The sequence below is a fragment of the Callorhinus ursinus genome, unplaced genomic scaffold, assembly GCF_003265705.2.
Source record: "Callorhinus ursinus isolate GAN/ISIS: 27379988/994484 unplaced genomic scaffold, GSC_fseal_2.0 scaffold1, whole genome shotgun sequence".
NCBI classification, from domain to species: Eukaryota; Metazoa; Chordata; class Mammalia; order Carnivora; family Otariidae; genus Callorhinus; species Callorhinus ursinus.
In genome coordinates, this window is record NW_027397063.1 from 1,645,422 (window position 1) to 1,663,259 (window position 17,838).

The following is a 17,838-nucleotide window of genomic DNA, read 5'->3' on the forward strand; positions in this document are numbered from 1 at the left end:
GGCAGTTAAGAACAATATTTTCCCCTCAGTTTTACTGAGATATAATAGACTATGAAATATTTTATGTCTCTCCTGAATGTGTTAGAATTTCAGACTATGCTAAATTATCATTTAATTATGGCCCCTTTGCTTGCTCTTCCAATTGTCACCTGCACCCTTGGGATAGGCTACTCCAGTGGTTCTTGGGGGTAGTGATATTGCCTCCCCAGGGAACAGTTGGCAATGTCTGGAGATAGTGTTGGTTGCCACAGTTGGAGAGTGGGTGTTAAGTGGCATCAACTGGGTAGGAGCTAGGGATGTTGCCAAACATCCTACAATGCACAGGACATTCCCCACAACAAATAATGATCTAGCCCCAAATGTCAATAGTACCAAGGTTGAGAAACACTGGGCTATAAAGGTTCTCAGAAGAATAAAAGTTTCTTGTCTTTGGTCTAGTCAGTTCAACTTGATTAAATTCCAAACATATACTAATCAGGACCTGTGCTAGATTCTGGAACAACTAAGGATGAAAAGACACAGACTCAGTCCAGGATGTGTGAAGGGTCTGGGGTTGTGCTCTATTTACAAGCTAGTACATTAGCCCGTTACTGTTTCATGGATGTCAGCAGAAGACACAAGGTTCCTGGGTCAAAGACAAAGGACTTGTTAATCATGGCATAGCAAAGGGAATGAGCATTATGTTGACACAGGTTCCCTTTATCTCCTAAATCCTACAGGGCAACATGAGGGTACCTAGGTGGATATTAAGCATGCAGTGGGCTTGCAGCACAGCAGAGGAACACAGAACTCAGGGATTCCAATGCTCTTAATAGTAAGTGGTAAGCAAATCTCTTCTTTGGGAGGAAGACAGTATCTTATCCCTCAAGGGTATAAAGAATAATATACAAGGCACAGAGGATATGGAGCAAGGTATTTCAGATTGGTAGTGTTTGAGAAGGCTTCATGGAGGAGGAGATATCTGAACTGGGTTTTGAAGGGTGAATAGGACATTAGCCCACAGACAAGGGGAAAAAAGTTTTTTCTTACTGACAATAAATTAACTTCTGTACATCTCAGCACAGGTTATGTGAGGACAGGGGACACTCTAGAAAAATCCTGGCTAAGTTTGATTAACTAGTGAGCACATGTGGACTATTGCCAATTATGTTACAATATTATAAACTTAACATCTAACATTAATTTACTGTGAGAAGGTGAACTACATTTTTATTATATGATTTTTTTTTCATGCTGCAGCTGTGGGCTTATACTGACCCATAGGAACAAGTCTCTCTACTACCAGTAGACCCTCCTCAACACAGGAGAGTATGTTAGGCCAAGGTTGATGGACTAGAAAGCAAGGCCTGCTGGATCACCCACAGAAGGCACTGCAGAGGTGATAAGAGCAAGGAATGATGAGTCTAATGGGTAAGCATGAGCCATTTGGGTAAGCACTGGAACAGTGTCTTGTTGCTCATGGTAGTATAATCTGGGTACACTGGCTGTATTCAAAGCATCAAAGGCTGGGCAGGCAGGGTGTAAAATGGTGCCTAACTGTGGGGAATCCTGTGTTATACTATCCTGGAATAGAATACTATACCACAATGAAAATGGTGGGACTGGTCTCCATGCACGAACATGGATAAATCCCAGTCTTTTAATCAGAAAACCAGAAACCATTCTACATATTTTCAGCAGGAAGAGTTGAATACAGGAAATCCAGTTCTACAAAATTATTGGAAGGGATAGGGAAGGAGCAAAACCCAAGGGTGGGGGTGCTCCCTGCAGATCAAGAAGTCACAGGCAGCCACTATTGCTACTGCAGAGCCCATGTAATTCTGCCACCATCATTGCCTGAGGATGAGGAAATCTGCCTTTGTCCTCCCATCCACCTCTCATTGGTAACAGAATAGAAACCCTGTTTGCAAGGGATTCTGGGAGTTGTTCTCAGGCCTCCACATCCTGGGACAGAGCTGAGAGCAAAGAAGGGGGTGGGATGATGCTGGGGGTCCAGAGACAAGAGTAACATGATACGTGATAAAACAGCTCCCTGAAGATTACATATAGCATGATCCCATTTTCATACAATGGTGTGTTAGAGCTGGCTTGAACTGGCTTATGAGACCCAATAATTAAATTTTCAGCAACTTTGTAAGCCAATTGTTAAACACAGCCAATATTAAACATTAAATTATATAAATTTACAATAAAACAAATTATACTAAAGACAATGGTAATAAATATGCTAAACTCATCACCTAGTTATCTTACTGAATTTTACTCTTATCTATGCTTTTGAGGTTATTTATATCTATTCTAGCAGTATGGTGAAAATCCTATATACTGGTGTTCTACTACAATCTATTTCAAACTCTGTGTTTGGTGGCATCACCTTGGTAGCTTGAAATAGGCCACCAGGAGAGAGCTTATAACTTACATGAAAGAGACTAGCTAATGCTACAAACTAGGGCTTGATCGTTCTGTATCAACATACACATCTGGGCATAACAAAATGGTGGACAAAATGTTAATAATGTTGAACAGATTAAACTTAAAAGTTGCTTATGTCTGTGGCTGTTACATCATGAATAGCACAAGAATTGAGGAAATAGTCTTCCAATATTTGAAAACTACTGTCTGATTCAACAAAGAAATTGCTCACATGATTGATGAGAAAGTTACTCTCTACCATATACTTTTTTCATTTTGCTTTCTTCTTACTTGTTAAAGTAAACAAAAATATCAACCAACATATGTCTTGGAACTACATTGGTTTCTCTTATTGCAACCATTGGTTGGCTGCAGTTATGAAGGTGTGGCAAAATTCAACAACAAAAAAAACTCTGTGAGTCAACTAACTGTGATTTACAAAGGATGTTATGGGATTTTATGTATTTGATCATTATTTGTAAATTGTGTGCTATATGTCCTTTGTATAAAAAAATGTATAACAAACTTACATAGGGAAACACACAGGTGCACACATACAGACACACACATACATTTAATTTTTGGAGAGGTGGTGTTTAAATATTTACCATCACACCTCCGCATATATGACATAGTGAGGGGATGATGAGCAGCATTCCAGATAGCAGTTACCTTTGGGGGAGGATCTAAACATGGCTATATACCTAGACCCCTTCTGCTTGGTCTTTCTCCCCTCATTTGCCATCTACCCTGTCATCCAAGTTCAAAGTTGGGGCATCACTGAGGAATCCTCCCAATTCACATCTCATCACCAGCTGTTGTTGACTCGTCCTCCTGAATGTGTCATGGTGTTCATGATTCCACGTGCTTGGAACCCAGTGAGAAACACCTCTTGCCATTGGTTCCTCACCTCTGACATGCAGGGAGTGGCCTGTGGTGGAGGATGTGTTTGCCAGAAATCATAGAGGACAGAGAGGGAGCCAGAGAGTTCTCTGTTTCACCTGGGTTCTTCAGCAAAGTGGCTGTGGGCATTTATCAATCTAGGGGAAGCCAAGCTCTGCAAAACAAAACAAAACAATTGATGGAGGTATGTAATCAATATAGAGGGAACTTGGGGCAGTTCATGAGAAGACACTGAGTTAGGTCCCTGAAAAAAAGAAAGTGACATCCCCAGGATAGGCCCTGCAGAAATAACACAGGAGAGGATAAGCAGAGTCCAGGAGGAGAGATGCTGTCCGGAGTGCTGGGGCTGCTGTAGGGGTGGAGCAAGTGGAAACTGGCACTCAGGGCTTTGCTCTGGCCCCACGGTGGAGAGGGGCCACCTGCCTGTGTCTGGAGGTGGGACATAGGCCCCAGGAACTACACCACCTCCCCACAACACAGCTGCTTCTCAATGGAAGCTCCTGGAGGAGAAAGTCAGAAAAGAGGGTGGAGTGTGGAGAGCAGCTGGGGAAGTGGGCTCTGTGAAGTTGGGGACCGCAGTTCCCCTGATGAGAGCAGGTACTTGTTCCTGAGGCTGCCCTCGTCAACTGTGTGCATAGGACAGTCATCACCCATACTCCAGGCAGACACCCTCTCTGCTTAGATGTGCTTTCCTATACCAATAACACAGCCTCCCCCTGCTTCCCTCTCTTTTGCCCTATGTCCCTCCAGCACACTGCCCTTGCTTAGGCTTCAAAGGAGAGAGAGGAGGAGGAGCATGTTGTTGTACCAAGAGTGCCCTGGGCCTTACCCCACTGACATCAGCATCTTGCTGATTACAGTTCTTAGATGTGGACATACCTAACGCCCAAGTTGACTCCGAGGCGAATGAACATACATCTAATTTAGTTTTCGGTTCACAGGCAGGGTCTAATAGTTCTGCTGTTTTCACCAAGTCTTGCATTTGGAAAGCCTGGTCAGTGTTCAATGTGGAGACCCAGACCAGGTGGAGCCCACTTTACTCATGTGGTCCAGTCCTGTAGCCTGAGCTGGGCACAACCTGGGAGCCACATACTCTTTCAGGATGTATGTAGCTCAGCTTCCATCTGAGTGTTTTCTAGGTCTTATACAGACAGATTGCAAAGAAATGAAAGCGTGTTTGTGTCTGGTAATTTGGAAATTCACAACATAAAGACACTAACTACCCAGTCAAGGCAACCACAAAGTCTGAGGCTACAAAAGGGCTTGACTCCACTTAATGAGGGAACATAAATTGAAGATGTGGCTTCATACTTCTTCCAACAAAGCAAGAAGCTGGGTGGTCCTGTGCCCAAAGAGAACCTTCTGAGTTCACTGTGCAGACCCTGGAGGATGATTATGCCCAGGATCAGACCTCAGGGGGCCTCAGTATTAAAGACCCTCTTCCTTTTTGTCCCTTCCATCAGCTGCCATGTCCTCTGGGGCATTCGCTGGAAATACAGGTCCCAGTTCCAGCCCCAAGAAACCTCTCTGCTTAGCAAAAGCTCCTGGCCAGCCCTGGTTTCCTGAGAAAAGGAGGAGGCTGCTATGCTTTGTACACATGCATCCACCTCTCCCCACTAGAACATTCCTTAACGGGAGATCGCCACCTGGTTTTTCAACAGTCTGCAGTCTCACAGAAGTCATTCATTCATTCATTCTTCTCACCCCATCTCATCCTGCCTCAATTCTGGAGGTGGGGGGGCACGCACCCTGTTAGCTGTGGGGAACTCTCCTTTGGAGCAGAGGAGAGCATGCTTTCTTGGATGCCAGCTTCTGTGTTTCCTGTGTTTAAGACTGCCCACTTCCCTGGCATCCCTCAGACATGGACATGGAAGGCCTTATCCCTGTGCAGAGACAGGCACAGCAAGAAGGGGCAGGGCAGGAAGGGGAGGCTGCAGAGCGATGAGGTCTACCAGGAAGCCTGTCAGTGTGGCCCACAGCCAGGACTCCAGCTGTCCTATTATTTCCTGCTTGTGCTGGCACTGTTTGGGCTTTGTCTGGTTCTAGTCCTGGAAGGGAAACACTGGCTGATGCTCCAGTCCATTAATCATTTTCAGGCTTTGTGACTAACCACAGAGCTGGATGGAACGTTCTCTTAAGACATGGAAGCACTCTACGGTTAGATCAAAAGGAGCCCCTCTTCGTAATTTGGCAGCTATGTTGAGAGGCTGCTTGGCCTTGGCTGTGGGTGTGGTCGCTCTCATCACATTGCACTGAAATTCTCTGCACTGTTTTCCCAGCTGGTGTCTGTTTAGAGAGCTATTTAGATTATTCTAAAGAAAGGAAAGCTTTCCATTCTCAGAGAAACCACAGTGATTAAGTACATATAAGAGAATAGCATTATGATGACTAATCAGAACAAAATCAATGATTCCCTTTGTGCATTATACATGATGACGTTTATAGTCCACTGCTTTTACCAAGAGTGTGGGTGTGACTTTGGGGTCAGGAAGGAGCTGGGAAGAGCTACCCTGATGCCATTGAGCAGGGGACCTGCTGGTGGGGAGAAGGACTGGAAACATTAATGATGTGATTAGGTGCCCATTCAATATCTGACCCGGGAAATTCTTAACCTTGAAATAGGAGGGAGGCAAGAATTTCTGGATACCTTTGATGCAGTCATTTGAGGCCACCCAACCTAACCTCTCTGTCCTGTGGGACACTTTCCACAAAACCTGACTTGAAGCCTGAAGAATGTCATGTTCCCCCTAAATTTCTACCCAGCCAAGAAAGTGGAAAGACACCTTTGTGTGAATATTATCAGTGACAGGATGCTCACCACCTCATGAAACTGTTCCAGTTTTTGAATGGCTTTAATCGTTTGAAAGGTCTCCCTCACATTTGGTTGAAAATTGTGTCTCTGTCACTTTTCTCTATCAGTCTTGGCACAGCTTTGGGGACTATATGGTAAAATCTAGCTGGCTTCACACTGGTTCTTGCAGCATTTAAAGATGACACGGTGTTTGTGCTGTCTGATTGTCTCTTGTCTGAATGTCCTCACTGATTCAAAGAACACTGTTCACGACTCTGCCACTTCTGCAGGTGTCCCCCGGTTCTGACTGAGGAGGGGGGCATATGTTGTTCATATTTGGATAGCTGTTGACCCCTTTGCTCATGACACTATACTTCTATTAATTCATCCATCCTAAGATCTTGTTCGATTTTTTTGGCAGCTGTGTCACACTATTGGCTCATGTTTACCTTAAAGTCTGAAGAGCAGTCGACTTCCTATTCATTTAAATTTCCATGTACCAGAGGCTTTGGAAAGAACCAGAAGCAAAAACATTGACCTAGTCACTACTGACTTGTTTGGCTTTTATTAGGGCCTTTGAATGTGACATTTGATACTAGAGTCTTAGGCAAGTGGATATGTTATGTTGATAGGCAACTTTGCATATTTTTTGTACTTAATGTGATAGGATCACATCAAGTTCATGTATTCCTTTGGGAATGGTGGCTGGAGCTTTGTTAGACTGTGTGTACAGACCATAGTGACATGAGCTGTTCAACAGGCTGAGGGTGTTAATGTCAGTAAGGAGCCAGCCTTGCCCCAGTTAGAAGTTTGAGAGCATTTGTGGGGAATCTTTTACAGGGCCCTGGGATAATCTTCTGACCTCCTGTAAATAGCCTTTGTGTGTCTGGTGCCTGGGTTAAAGTTGGGGTAAGCAAAGTGGCACCAGACACAGTCCCAGCCTTCAGAATCCAGGACAGCCTTTGGGGTAACTATTCCTGTGCTTTATCCAGAGCAGGCCTTCCAAAACTGTTTGTTGGGTAGACACATTAATTCAAAAGTATATTTGTTTTGTTTTCCTGAACCAATAGACAGATAGTACCTAAGAGGTTATCTACTTTGAGTAGACAGAGCTTGTCCAAAAATCTGTCTTGTTGGGACAGTTGGCAATCTGGTGATGAGCATGGACTGGAGAGGGTGCCTGACTGAGCCATGGGAGTCCTGGCCATTGGGAAACAGGAGCAGTTTCTGTCTTTGCCTCCCATGCTGAGTCGTTAGCCTAAATCCCAGGAGCCTAGGCAACTTGCTCCTTCTGTGGATTTCCTTAGGGCTTTTGCCTAATATTAAACACTAGGCATTTACAAATTTTATTTATAACCTGTTAACTTTCCCCCCATGAGTACCTCTTGCCTCCCTGCCTAGTTTGTCTGATCATTGGTATCCCCCACAAACTTCAGAATGGCATTTTGCCCATCAAAAGGCCTAGATAAATAAATGTGGACATTCAACTGTGAAGATCTGAGAGGAGCCGGCTTCTCCCTCAGAAGAAAGGGCAAGAGAAAAAAATCAGACTTTTAGGAAATTCATGCTCTGGGCCAGGCACTGTGCTGGGAACTTTATATTTGTTATTTTCCATAATCTCCATAAGACTTTCGAGTATTAGTATCCTCATTTTGCAGAACAGAAAACTACATCTCGGAGAAGTTAAGGAGCCTATCAAAGTTCATATGAAGAAGAAGAGATCAGGTAGGATTTGAACTCAGGATTCTCTGTTGGCAGGAGCAGCAATGCTGTGGAGCCTGTCTGCTTTCTGTGAAGGCTCAGAGGGGCTGGAAGCAAAGACATGGTGTGTGGCCATTAAGTTGACATATAGCCACTTTTGAATTATCAACCAGAACCATCTTACTGCTGAAGAGAGATAGGAAAAGGCCAGGGCTGAAAGAACAAAGAAGCAAATAAATAAGAAAAGAAGGTGTGTGTGGGGGGTACTGGGTGGCTCAGTCAGTTAAGCGCCTGCCTTTGGCTCAGGTCATGACTCCAGAGTCCAGGGATCAAGCCCCACATTGGGCTCCCTGCTTGGCAGGGAGTCTGCTTCTCCCTCTGCCCCTCCACCCCGCTTGTGCTCTCTCTCTCTCACTCTCTCAAATAAATAAGTAAAGTCCTAAAAGAAGGTGGGAGTATGAAGAAGGAGGGAGGAAAATTGCAGATTAAAATTCCCTGTGCAGGAACAACCTCACATCTATTCAGTAGAGCAAAGTGTTCATCATTGAAGTAATTTGTAAACCCATGAGATGGCATACCAATGGCATGAGTTTATCTTAGCCCTTTTCTCCCCAAAGGAAGAAGGAGTATTCTTCGCTATGGAAGACAAGGACTTTTAATAGTGTTGGGGAGCTTTGAAAAGGTGGATTGTGTTTGGAAACTATTAGTCACTAGGTTAGCACTAGGCTGTACTGTAGCAATAAATAAGTCTCGAGGTCTCAATGGCTTACACATAGAGATTTTTTTCTTGCTTATGATAATTCCAGTGTGAGTTGCGCAAGCCTTCAGGGCAGCTTCCCCCCATGAAAGGACTTAGTGATACAAGTCGCTTCCACCTTGGGAAGCCACCATTTCAGCACGGGGCTTCCTGGTCAAGCACCAGTGTTTAAATGCTTCAGTATGGAACATCACAGATCACTTCCACTCACACCCCATTGGCCAGAACTAGTCCTATGGCACTACCCAACATGATGTGCCCCACTTGGCTGGAAAGTGTGGGGGGACGCTTAGGTATGTATGGATTATTCAATGTCTCTGACATATTTCCCTTATTTTCTTCTCAAAACCCACTTGAAGGCAGTTTATTGATCTTAAGAAAAAAAACATAGATTCCTGAATATATTATGTTCAGCCCCTTGCCTCGTCCACCATGTTCCAGTCACATTAGACATTTTTCAGGTCTTTTAGTTCAACATGCCTTCTCTGACCTACTCTCTTGATCTTCTGCCTCCCTGATAAACTCTCCTCCTTCTGTTTTTCTCTGGATAACTCCTATGATTATTTATGTTGAGGCTTAGATAGTGCCTCCTGTAGAAACCTTTCCTGAAGCTCTAAGTTGGGGTTAGAGCTTCTTTGAGCATCCATATCATCCTTTATTTCCCCCATCACATTACACTGTGGAAATTCACTATTTATTAGTCTATAATCCATCAGATCATGGGTTCTCTGATGCTTGGGACCATTGTAAGAGCCCCTAGCTACCACAGCCAGCACAAAGAAGATGCCTGCTTGGTGGACTCTGGTTGGTGGAGGGAAAGGATTCTTCTAAGGCAGAATGTATATGATGATACTATCGCAAATTTGATTCTAATGTTAATCTGGAAAAGCAAATGTGCTAAAGAGCCAGGAATTTTTGAAAAAGAGTAATAGGGGAGATTTGTACTTTCCTTGATGTGAAAATGAATTTAATTCATAGTAATTAAAAGAGTGGGATGTGGGGCACCTGGGTGGTGCAGTCGGTTAAGCGTCTGACTCTTGATTTCGGCTCAGGTCATTATCTCTTGGGTTGTGGGATCGAGCCCCATGTTGGACTCCATGCTCAGCAGGGAGTCTGCTTGAGATTTTCTCTCCCTTTCCATCTGCCCCTCTTGTTGCTCATGCTCTCTGTCAAATAAATAAATAAATAAATAAATAAATCTTAAAAAAAAAAAAGAGTGAGATGCCTGTCCAGCATTCAGCCAAGAGATTAGCAGAATAAAATAAAGAGTTGATATTGCACACTTGAGTCCAAATTCTGTAGGCAAGCCAGACCAGCTGGAAACTCAGCCAGGGTTTTTATTTGCAGAATCAAGGCATAATTGCTTCTTCTTTTGAAAACCTCAGTCTTGGCTCTCAAAGCCTTCAACTGTATATGGAAAACTGGTATATGCTAAAGGAGTCATTTTAAATCAGTGACAAGAGGATGAATTAGTGAATAAATTATATTTTACAACTGGCTATTATTCGGTAAAATTGAAAAACAATCAAATGAAGATTTAAGAAGTTAAAATTTTTTTAAAAGTTATATTCCTTGCTTGTACCGCATACAAAAGTAAATTTGAAATGATTATAGATCTGAACATAAGAAAAATCTTTAAACAACTAGTAAAAACATAGGAAATATTTTCATCATTTGAATGGGCAAGACTTTTTAAATAATGACATATGACCTGGGAGTCATACTGTTTTAGAATGATACATTTGCTAGCATTGAAAGAAAAACTCTCTTATATAGCAAAAAGCAATCAAATCCCAATGAAAAAAATATCAAGGTGGGGAAAATATTCACTATATATAGTTACAAAAAATTAACATAAGAAGTGCCTAAGTGCCTACAAAATCAGTAAGAAGCAATGAACAATCCAGTTTAAAATAGCAAAGGATATGAAAAAGCAATTCACAGGAGAAAAAGTATAAATAGATTATAAATAGAAGAGGGGCTTAATCTCATGGATAATAAAATTAATACAAATTAGAGTGACTAAAAAACATTTCCTCCAGATTACAAGCATTAAGAGAATTAACAATAGTCATTATTGATGGTGGTATAATATTTTAGAGAAAAATTTGACAATATCTACTAGAAGAAAGAAGTGCCTATGTTGTGACCTTATAATTCTACTGCTTCATCTACCAGGGATTGGTTAAGTGACTTCTAGAATGTTATTCAGTGTTTAAAGGAGTGAGGTATATTTACTGTGTATTCTGACATAAAAAAATCTGTAATAGAAATTTAGATTTAAAAAGTGACTTATAGGGACACCCGAGTGGCTCAGCCCGTTAAGCATCTGATTCTTGATATTGGCTCAGGTCATGATCTTGGAATTGTAAGATCGAGCCCCATGTCAGGCTCTATGCTGGGTGTGGAGCTTGCTAAAGATTCTATCTCTCCTTCTTCCTCTTCCCCTGCCCCACTAAAAAATAAAAAAGAAGTGACTTACAGAATAGTTTGCAATATATGATCTCATTTTGTTAAAAACATGCATGTATGTTTCATGTATGCATGGGAAAGCAGCCTGGAAAAATGCAGAGCAAGCTGTTAGTGGAGGTAATAGCTATAGAGTATGATTTGGAGAACTTCATTTCTTATTTTCCACATTTTAGTATTATTATTTTTAAAATAAGGTTGATACTTGTTTATGTTACTTTAAAACAGAGATGAAAAAGACACTGCTTCCTTGATCTTACCAAAGTTCTGACTAGTTAGATGGGATCTTAGATACAGGCAAATGCATGGGGTGTCATGTCATTCATTCATTCCTTCATTCATTCATCATGTATTTTGGTGGATACCTTTGCTGTGTGAGGTTCTTTTTTTCTACACGGCTCTCTCTCATCTATGTAATATCCTTTCTCATTTTACTCCAAAAAATGAATAGTTTGGAAAACAGTTAAGAACCTAGAGCAAAGTATGCTTGTGAGGGACCGTTTTGCACGTCTGGCAGTGGGGACCACGATGGCTGACAACCAAGCATTGATCAGTTGTTTCTTGGATGTCTAAGAAAGCCCCTTTCTAATCCAGTCTAAAAGACTCACGTTGGAAGAGAAGATATTTTTATTGGAAAAAAAAAGTCCCCTCCATATTCATATTGTGGGTTGATAATGTGTTGGCTGTTTCTACTTCAGAGCTGTCAATCTTGTTGCTCTGTAAGCTCTTGGCAGCACTCAAGTCACGTACTCCAAAGATAGTTGGATACAATTAAAATGAAGGGTTACTCTTTGAACTTTGTCCTGTCATGGCATTCAAATGCCATGTGAATGTTGGTTTACTGAATGCAAAACCAGAATGTTATGATAAGTGCCCATTATCTTGGGTTGTAATAGGAGACTTTGTAGGCATGGCAAATGTGCCGTTGAATACATTTTTGCTTTTGCTCTTATTTTTGGCCTGTGCTGAATTGTATTGCCTTCTGTTAGTCACTTAATACCAAGGTGAAGCATGTTTTGGCTACTAAGTCCTAAATTCAGATGTATGAAATACAAGGATTTTCTGAAAGGGTTTTGGATAGACTTAAACATATAAAACAGATAAAATAAATTATGATTATTCATATCACAAGATGACAACAATAAAAATGTTCAATGCAGAATCTTTGAAGACTAATTTTCATCATTCAGATAAAATATGGTGTAGTCAAATTTTATGCCACTTTAAGAGGAGAATCTATAATGAAGTCAGGCATAGTATATTTTACAATCAAAATACCCCAAGTCTCTCAAATTCAGTTTGGCTCCTGGTAAGTACACATGGGAAGCACTCTTATTCTTTCCTCTCTCTCTATCCTTTTGTCTTGCATTTTACTCAGCTGTAGTCTCCGACAAGTGGACTACTGCTCCTAGTGTACAAGCAGAGCTGCTCTGCAGTCAGAGGTGTCCATCAGCTGGAGGGCAGGTGAGGTTGTAAGAAGTTGAAGGAGTTTTGGCTTTAAAGTACAAATGAAGTGCAGAATTTATGCAATTTGTCCAGCTAATTCAAGCAAAACTCCAGAGGATAGAATAGCAGCAGTGGGCTGTAAGAAGGTACCCAATGGGATAGAATTTATAATTTAAAACAATTCTGATTCCATTTATTGAAGAGACTGTCTTTTTTCCATTGAAAGAGCCAAGATGCCCTTCAACAGATGAATAGATAAAGAAGGTGTGGTCCATATATACAATGGAACGTTACTCAGCCATCAGAAAGGATGAATACCCAACTTTTACATCCACATGGATGGGACTGGAAGAGATTATGCCAAGTGAAATAAGTCAAGCAGAGAAAGTCAATTACCATATGGTTTCACTTATTTGTGGAACATAAGGAACAGCATGGAGGACATTAGGAGAAGGAAGGGAAAAATGAAGGGGGGGAAATTGGAGGGAGAGACGAACCATGAGAGACTATGGACTCTGAGAAACAAACTGAGGGTTCTAGAGGGGAGGGGGGAGGGGGGATTGGTTAGCCCGCTGATGGGTATTAAGGAGGCCACGTACTGCATGGAGCACTGGGTGTTGTACGAAAACAATGGATCGTGGATCACCACATCAAAAACTAATGATGTATTGTATGGTGACTAACATAACATAATAAAATTAAACAAACAAACAAACAAAAAAACCACAAAAAACAATTCTGGTTTTCTAAATTCACCTTACTAGGGGCACCTGGGTGGCTCAGTCATTAAGCATCTGCCTTCGGCTCAGGTCATGATCCCAGGGTCCTGGGATGGAGCCCTGCATCAGGCTCCCTGCTCCACGGGAAGCCTGCTTCTCCCTCTCCCACTCCTCCTACTTGTGTTCCCTCTCTCGCTGTCTTTCTCTCTCTCTCAAATAAATAAAATCTTTTAAAAAAATAAATTCATCTTATTGGTTAAATAGGTAGAATTCCCTGAAAATTGTGGTTATTTTCTTAGGTTCAGTGACTGCACAAACACAGTATCATTATCTTACTTGCTATACAGTTTTCTTTCTTTAAAAAGGGAACAACAACAACAACAAAAAACTAAGGATGTGAATTCGAGAAAGATGAGAAAAGATTTCACATGATTTTGCAAATCATTGTATCTTGTACCTGTGCTCATCTTTTTCTTTACATCCAACTCATCGGCTTATTTATATCCAAATGCAAGGCTAGTGTTTTTAGGGCTTGTGCCAGACCCAGCTTATGGACCCACCCAGATCCACCCACTGCACTCTGCACATCTGCCTAGCCTGGCTTGGACTGCTCCTGCTGCTGCCATCACCACTGCTTCAGGGCAAGCCGCTCTCCATGCAGCCCTGACTGGCAAGAAGAGGCTGATGCACTTGAAGAGGCTGAGGGCTATGTCTTGAAAGTGTAGAGAAATGAAAACCCCATGGGGCTAACTTTGCCCAGTGGGAGGCTGCTGATAGGAAGAGGCTGATCTCAGCAACTGTTCTGAGATGTCATAGTCCCTACAACCTTCCTGAAGACATCCCAACCAGGCTGTTAGGAAGCTTTGGCCAAGTTGATGCCCTGCCCCTCTGCCTTTAGGCTCCCTCCCCCCTGCCTCGTTGCTCCCCTCATCCCAACCCTGCTATTCTAGGACCACACTTTGCAGTGAAGTGTTAGCACATAAGTGTATGCTCCAGGATCTCTTGTCTAGAGAACTTGGCCCAAAAGATTTGGAACTTGTATTGACCCCATGAAGCAGACCCTCTGGTGGGCTTTGGCTGTGGTAAGCACATGGCAACAACATCTGGCATCCGGTAGCATCACAGCTACCAAAGCTTTTATCTGTAGTTAATGAGGATAAGGAGGAGGTGGAGGTAAAGTGTGGAGATATCGACTCACTGTGAGGCTTGATCCATTTTGGGGCAATGAAAATTATAAGGATCATGATGTGGGATAATCACTTTGGAAGGCACTGGAAACTTTGCAAAAAGAAAGGAATGGATGGAAGGCAGCTAATTGCTATCTTGCAGCTCTCTCTGAGAGCCAGGGTATTCCTGTGGTAGCTTTAAGGGGGTTCTCATCTTCTAAAGCAGCAAGACAGAAGGTTCTAAAAGTCAGGGTCTGATAAGAAGGTTGGAGGAAATGCAAAAGACTAATTGTATAGTCTTAAAGTCCCTTCAGTGTCAAAGAAAATTCCCTGATGGAGAAAGAGGAGACCCTGAGAATGTGGCTGGTGACATTTGCCTGTTGAGCCTGAGTATATTGGATCCCAGTGGCCTGAAGCTTCCTGGCTGGCAGAGGCTGCAGAGATCAGCCTCCCATTCCCAGGGGATTATGCTGTGACCTCACAGAGAAGATGCTCCACAGCTAAGCATTGTTTTCCTTGAGATCTCTTCCCATCATTCCTCCTCCTCTCCTGACTAATAACCAGAGTCAGGTCTGAGCACACCTTTGGTGAGGACATGTACTCCCTGCTCCAGGAGAAATCAGTGTGTCAGAAGACTTACAGGAATTGGCAAATGTGTCAGCAAAGACATGTAGAAGTGGATCTCGAGGGTATTAGGTTGTCACAGTCACTGGAGCTGGTCTTAGTAGTCTGTTGCAGTGACTCCTTGATAGTAGGTGGGATGGCCTACAATTGGTAAGACAGAGATGCTGGGTTACGTTTGGCATAATTTGAAGGGAAGGGTCAGGCTCAAGGAGTTAGGAATGTTAAAATGGATTTACTATGTAAAACCTGAGTACACTCCACTTAACTATGTTTCTTGAAAGAGACTGGAGGACACTTCCTTCTGAAGGCAATAGGAACACCTAAATTAGGGGCTCACGGACATCGGTGAGAAGTTGGTGTCTGTCTTCTGCAGGCTGGGGCTAATGATGATAAACACTGCCGTGGAACTGGGCTTCTTAATGTCAATGGGGGTAATGAGATTCCAGAGCAGCTTTTAACCACTAGAGGCAAAGGTGGCCATAACTATCGTAATTGGAAGCACTGCAGAGTAGCACTTAGGGTGCCTTAACCTTCAGAGATTTATAGCAATGTCTAATAAATAATGTTCCTCAGCAGGAGACAGATGGACAGCTGACTAGGGTGTTGTTAAATTTGAATAATAATAATAGTAATAATAAAGCTGGAGAACACAAGGTCACTGAAATGGGAAATTATGGCCTCTCACTCAGTTTCCAAATGTAAGTCTGTTTTTGCGTCTAGATTCCATAGATTCTAGGGAGGCTGGGGCCTCCTTGAAGGACACTACTGCTGTTTCCCCACAAGTCTACATGAAAATTTACTATTCTAATCCTCCCCTTCAAGGGATCTGTAGATATTTCCCCAAGTCACTAGTGCCAGAGAATGGGGACTAGCCAGAGTTTTCAAGGACTGCTATATATAAGGCCTGAGCTGACACTGATAATAGGGAATTTGAAATGCCACATATTGGTTCTACAGTTAGATTAGCAGGTTTAGGAGACCAGGTGACAAATGAAGTTTTACCCCAAGTCCATTTTGCAATGGGCCCATTGGGTCCGCAAGACTATCTTGTGGTTATTTCTCAGGTCCCACCATGGGATAGATAATATTTAGTAGTTGGCAGAACTCCCCAGTAGGTCTCCTGACTTGTAGAGTAAGGGACATCATGGGAGGAAAGGCCAAGTAAGACCATCTGACAGTGTTCTTCCCTCATTATCCAAGAGAGTAAATCAGAAATAATATCGCATCCCAGGAGGAACTATAGATATTATTGTCACCATCAAAGACATAAAGGTTGCAAGGTAGTTGTCCTATAATATCACCATTAAACTTGCCCATTGTGTAATTATCAGATGAATTATGGCAGAGGTAATCAGGCCACCACAAACTGATACAGGTGGTAATCTCTTGTGAAGCTGTTATACTGGACATGCTGTATTTGCTGGTGAAGATAGACACGTGTTCTCAAACTTGGTCTGTGACTATTGATCTGGCAAATGCTTCCTTCTCAATCCCCATCAACAGGGAAACTCTATGGTGGTTGCCTTTATATGACAAGAATAGCTGTATATATTTAGTGTCGACATGTCTGCAGGGACCCTGTCATCTTGACATTGCACGAACATCACTCTGGTCCACCTACTAATGACACCATGCTACCTGGGCTTGCTGATTAGGAAGTGGAAAGTATCATAAGTGCCCTAAAACATTGGTTCTTATTTTATTTTATTTTATTATGTAATGTTATTCACATACATTACATCATTAGTTTTTGATGTAGTGTTCCATGATTCATTGTTTGCGTATAACACCCAGTGCTCCATTCAGTGTGTGCCCTCTTTAATACCCATCACCAGGCTAACCCATCCCCCCACCCCCCCTCCCCTCTAGAACCCTCAGTTTGTTTCTCAGAGTCCATAGTCTCTCATGGTTCATCTCCCCCTCCGATTTCCCCTCTTTCATTTTACCCTTCCTACTATCTTTTTCTTTTTTTAAACATATAATGTATTATTTGTTTCAGAGGTACAGGTCTTTGATTCGACAGTCTTACATAATTCACAGCGCTCACTGTAGCACATACCCTCCCCAGTGTCTATCACTCAGCCACTCCATCCCTCCCACCCCCCACCACTCCATTGGTTCTTAGGGGATTTTAACCCTCAGGGGACATTTGAGAATGTCTACAGACATTTTTGGTTGTCACAAGTGGAGGATTGTGATCAACTGGTACTTAGTGGGTAGACTCCAAGGATGCTTCTGCACATTCTAAAATACTTCGGAGACCTCCCCATCCTCCCAATTCTCCAACAAAAAATTATCACATGGCCCCAAATTTCTGTAGTGCCAAGGCTGAGAAACACTGCCCTAGTAAGATACCTGTGTACCAGAAGTAGGAGATGAGCCTTGTGAAAATTCAGGGGTCTGTCACATCAGTGAGGTTTCCAATAATTCAGTAGTCTAGGGGCCTACCAGACATCCTTTTTTTTTTTAAGTTAAAGGGTAAATGTTACATATTAGGCACTCAAAATTACTTGCTGAATGAAAGTGAAACAAAAGGCAGAGAGGGAACCAGAGTTCCCTGTGTAAAGAGAAGGGTGCTTGAAAGAGATAGCTTCCCAGAGGAAGGCAGGAGTTTGCTATGGCAAGGGGCCAGGAGAGGGGTGCAGGTGGAGCAGGGAGAGGCTGTGGTTGATATGTTTTACATGCTTGTATGTAGATTCCTGCCCACAGAAGGTGGGGGACAAACAGCTCTAATCAAGGGAGCAACAAGGTGTGGTTTATATTCTAGAAAGATCACTTCAGGGCTGGTTCAAGAGGTTGCCCTGGACTTTCTCTGGTTCAGCCATGAGACCAGAATCAGGTAGACCAGGC

The 17,838-nt window shown here is 42.6% G+C and overlaps 1 long non-coding RNA gene across 1 annotated transcript in view; it reads left to right on the forward strand.

Moving 5' to 3' along the window:
- The first annotated feature begins 717 nt into the window (after positions 1 to 717).
- LOC141372390 (uncharacterized) overlaps positions 718 to 17,838 on the forward strand; it is a 54,363-nt gene continuing 37,242 nt past the window's right edge. Inside the window, exons 1-2 of the long non-coding RNA XR_012377590.1 lie at positions 718 to 814; positions 1,240 to 1,410. This is a non-coding gene — a long non-coding RNA (uncharacterized lncRNA). The remainder of the gene's footprint in view (positions 815 to 1,239; positions 1,411 to 17,838) is intronic.